Source organism: Cupressus sempervirens, chromosome 4 (assembly GCF_028749045.1).
Source record: "Cupressus sempervirens isolate cs-2001-9-10 chromosome 4, ASM2874904v1, whole genome shotgun sequence".
Taxonomy (NCBI): domain Eukaryota; kingdom Viridiplantae; phylum Streptophyta; class Pinopsida; order Cupressales; family Cupressaceae; genus Cupressus; species Cupressus sempervirens.
In genome coordinates, this window is record NC_143121.1 from 254,634,842 (window position 1) to 254,640,033 (window position 5,192).

Here is a 5,192-nt window from a genome sequence, read left to right on the forward strand (position 1 = left end):
ATCTTCCTTAGCTCTGGTGCAGTCCTTGGGCTACTCCCATATACAATTTGGAATGGTAATTTTCTAGTACTCCTATTTATAGAGTTATTATAAGAAAACTTTGCCTCTAGTAGAATCAAATCCCATCCCTTGGGCTTATCCCCAACTAAAAATCTCAGCAAATTTCCTAGACCTGTATTTGGCCATCAGTATTTGCTTTAACCCATGCATCTTCTTAAAAAAATCAAGCTCGTAGTCCATAGGAATGAATTGCTTCTTCAATTTGTCCACCATGCGATCCCACCTTGTGATCTTCTCCTTTCGTCTTCTATTTCTTTCCAATTGGACCTCTTGCCACAAAATTTTGGCATGGCCTTTCAGTTTTGCCTTTGCAAACTTAACCCTATCTGGGTCACTGATATCCTCATGCTCAAAGTATTTTTCCAGTTCATTGATCCAATCGATCAACTCATCCGGTTTCAAATTTCTTGAAAATACACCCACTTCAATTGTAGGTCTTTTTCCAAACTTAGTAATGGCTCTAAAAAGCCTTTCCTCTGGATTATTCAGAACTTCCCTGTCAAATTCCCCTTCTAGCCCAATTTTTTTTTCTTCATTGTCATTTTCACTTTCATCACCTACGGCCATAATTGTTCCTCTACGAAGCTCCTCCTACAATGCTTGTACCTACCTTTGGAGGGCTCTAACCTCCTTAGGATTAATAGCTCTGGCCCTTCCACCACACTCTCCTCGTGGAGGCATCTTCTTAACTCAAACCCACAACCACACAATCTTGTTGCAAACTGCCTCACAGTTGGTGCTCTGTCTACACACTTATGAAAACCAGCTCTGATACCACTTGATGGGGACACAATCCACACAAAATGGACACAACAGAAAAGGTGAAATTATATTAACTGAGAAAATAAGCTAGTACAAATAGTACAGGAAAATAAACTTCAAAACATGCCCTAAGGGCTTACAATAGCATAAATCTGGAGATAATTTTTCCTTTCAGTACCTTCTCTCAAACTCCACTCCGAACTGCCTTTAGAATGCTTGAAATCACCTTAAATAGACCCCAGAGGGTTAAGGACTAGGAGTACATTCTAGAAAGTGCAAGTAGGCATCCACCGACCAAATAGAAGGTTCCAGAAGCTGCGTTAGAATTTGACGCAAATGTAGAAGAATCTAGAAATGCTAACCGAACTTTCTGAAGGCATAACTTTTGAACTGTAGCTTCGATTGACAAATTGTTTACATTTTTGAAAAGCTCTCGAACCGCTCTATAGTCCTATGGAGGAGCTTCGCTTGTCCCCCATTTTTTGGCCCTTTTCAAGGTCATTTAATGCCCCTAACTTGACTTTGAAGCATTCTTAGGAGGTCTCCACAACCTGAAAAACTACAATAACTTTCAAACCGTGGGGCCTTTTGACCTGATTCTTTTTTTGGAATGCTCTAAATTACAATTGCATTCATCTAGCCAATTTGCACCTCCTAGTTCATCAAAATGATGGCTCAATTACATACTCCTATTTTTTTAGAATTTACACAAACACTGATATTGGAACTGTGAGAGTTGGAACCTTTATTTGACCCAAATGGGTATCCAAAAATGAAAACACATGAAATAAAAACTAAGTCTAAGTATTTTTTTTTGGGTGACATAGGATTTCCCTTATACCTTTGGATGCTCCTGCATCAGACACCCAGGGTAGATTGAAAAGTGACCTTGTCAATTTATGAATGGTAGAGGAAATCCCAAATGGGAAACCTCAGTTGCTGAAATCCAAGTTGAGTCCTCGATTGACCGTCCTTTCCACTTCACCAAATACTCTTCATACTACCTATTTCTGGTACTCCTACCCACACGATGATCTAGAATGTCTTCTATCTCCTCCTTCTTAGAAGCAGGAATTGGACATGGCTATAACACTGGCTCATCATCTGCACCATCATCATGATACTCTGTTAAGTCTGCAATGTTGAAAATAGGAGAAATGTGAATACCATCTGGCAGCTCCACCTCATATGCATTTCCTGAGTCATGTTTCTTCAGAATTTTGCATGGGCCAAATTTCTTCATTTTCAGCTTGTTGTAAGTACCAGCTGGAAATCTTTCTTTTCGTAAGTGCACCATGACTAAATCTCCTACTTGGAATTCCTTATGTCTTCTCCTTTGATCATCCCTAGCTTTATACTCTTGATTCATCTTGGTAATGTGTGCTTGAACCTCCTCATGTAGATGCTTGATATGTTCAGCAAATTCCTTAGCTTTAGCACTTGTCCTCTCCTCTTGTTCTATCTTTCTCAGCTTTGGTGCAGTCCTTGAGCTACTCCCATATACAATTTGGAATGGTGATTTTCTAGTACTCCTATTTACAGAGTTATTATAAGCAAACTCTGCCTGTGGTAGAATCGAATCCCATCCCTTGGGCTTATCCCCAACCAAACATCTCAGCAAATCGCCCAAACTTCTCTTTACCACTTCTGTTTGGCCATCAGTCTGTGGGTTATGCGTGGAACTAAATTTTAGGTCTGTTCTCAACTTCTTCCACAATGTCCTCCTGAAACACCCCACAGATTTAGTATCTCTGTCAGAAACTACACTCCTTGGGAGACCATGTAGTCTCACCACCTCTCTGAAGAACAAGTTTGCAATATGGATAGCATCATGAGTTTTGTGGCATGGAATGAAATGTGCCATTTTGGAGAACCTATCAACCACCACAAATACTGAGTCATTACCTGTTTGTGTCCTTGGCAATCCAAGAACAAAATCCATACTTATGTCCTCCCATGGCTTTGATGGAACAGGCAATGGCTAATATAGTCTAGTATTGTGGCTAAATCCCTTAGCAACTTGACAAACTTGAAAACTCTGTGCAAACCTTTTCACATCTTGTGACATTTGAGACCAAAAATAATGTTCTCTCAGAATGGCAATGGTCTTATCTCGACTAAAATGTCCTGCCATCCCTCCATTGTGTTTCTCCTTAATCAGATTTTCGCTCATGGAACTCCTTGGAATGCACAATTGACTACCCTTGAACAACATGCCATCCTGAATCAAATAGTCTAACCACTTGGTTCTATCTACAGCAATAGGCTCTTTACGAGCTTTCCATGCTTCAACAAAATCAAGATCCTTTGTGTGATATTTGAGGACTGTGAGAACTTATAATATGTTCTTAGATAATGTAGAGTATTTCTTAAAATCATAATTGCTTATACTTATTGTATTGTATTTTTCATTGAAGAATTATATTGAATTAAAGTATAGTTGTACATTAGCAGCATCATTTTGATGTTCAGTATTTTGGTGGTCCTTTTATGGTATATGATATAGTTGTTAAGTGTATTTTTTAAAAATGAAAATGAATTATAGATGTGGACATTTTTTCTACTTCGTAGTCAATTATAAATATCTTCTACTTACAAGCATAAATATCTTCTTGTTAGAAATGAAGAATGGATCCAAGCTCCACTGGTTTTCAGAATATGTTTAATGTAATATATATGAGAGAATAAATATTATGAAACGAATTAATTTTTTTGTTGATAATGTTGAAATTTTTTTTGTTGAATCATTTTTATATTTTGATATTAGATAATATCTTATAATACGATTTTTTATACCTATAAATGTTTCTATTCTTCCTTCTTTTGGAATTCTTTATGACAACCCCTATTAGAATAATGAGTAGTTATTATAAATTAAGTAATGTTAGAAACAATCATTACATACATCTACTTTTCAGAAAAGTACTTTGTATTGTTCCATCTCTATTCATTAAAATGCTTATCAATAGTATCCGTAATCATTCACAAACTATGGAAGGTTTCCGCATGTTCGGAAAATTTATTCATGGTTTCATATCTTTAAAGGAACTTGACAACATTGCTAACTCTAGAAACAGATATAATGTTCAAACAGCCTATATAATATTCCACGTACTACATTGAAAAGGCTATTGTAAAAAACCCTAGGAAAGTTTTACTTTCTTGCTCGCTTAAACCCTTGGAAAAGCATCTCCTCCACGAAAGACTTCTTCTCCCTTGTTGTTAGCATCAAAATCCTTATTTTGTTTCTGTTGTTTCTCATTTCCACCAAAATCCTTCAAAGCACATTCTAGATGAAGATCGAAATCACATGCTTGGCAGTAAAAGGAGCAAGCAAACCCAAGTTCTTCACACCCACTACATTTGAATTTCTCCCTTCGACTACTTTCTAGAGAATGTTCATGAAGGCCATGCATTATTTGCTTTGGATATTTCTCTACTGCTGCTTCTAACTCTTTGTCCAGCTTTGTAACGCAAGCATTGGTAAAAGGATAAGCCTTGGCCCCGTGGAGAGAAACGATCACATTGCCATCTGTTGTCACAGTTTCTCCATCAGGGCCAACTATGATCAAAGATGGGATTCTTTTAATGTGGAAATACTCGATTAGATCTGTTTTGAGTTTGTCTCCAAATGGAAGAGCTAACCATGGTATGCTTGCATGGTAATGCTTGAAAGCTTCTTGGACTCTGTCAGTGGAGAGGAAAACAATCTCAAAAGCTTCCCCATTTTCCTTGAGCTTATTGTATGCATGTATAAGCTTTGGAGTGAATGCACGGCATGGTGGGCAATGATGAGCAGAAAAATAGAAACCGTCTCGCCTGCAAGCTCAGAAAGTGGCACCTGCAGCAGAACCATTGTCAAGAAAGATCATTCCATTTATGGACCAAATGAGTTTCTAGCACGTACATCAGCAGCTTGCACCCATTACAGTACTGAAAAAGCTACAACTCTAGATGGGCACCGAAACATATTAAAGCATTAGCCAATTTGGTTATTGAGTAAATTTACTTTTTATGGAAGTGAAGCTGCATTATCACATAGATGGACAACTACGGCAACCTTAAATAATGGATATAAAACTTAATGATTTGAGTTTTGCATGTATAAAAATTATAGGAGTGTATAAAAATATCCCAATAATTAGAATAAGGTTGCTAATGATCCTCCAATGTACATCAGGTTACTTCTCTCAACACTAAAATGGGTCCCTTATCTTGATCTCAAAATGAATCTTCTTGTCACCAACCATTATCAACCTTATCATCTCATCCACCTCTTAAATCGATCACTGTAGCACAGGAATATCATACACCATTTGATCTAATTCACATTGATATAATTATCACAAGCATGCCCATCCACTGGTAGA

At 37.4% G+C, this 5,192-nt stretch overlaps 1 pseudogene; it reads right to left on the bottom strand.

Moving 5' to 3' along the window:
* Positions 1 to 3,992: 3,992 nt before the first annotated feature.
* LOC149560948 (putative nucleoredoxin 1 pseudogene) lies at positions 3,993 to 4,854 on the bottom strand (annotated as a pseudogene).
* Positions 4,855 to 5,192: the final 338 nt, after the last annotated feature.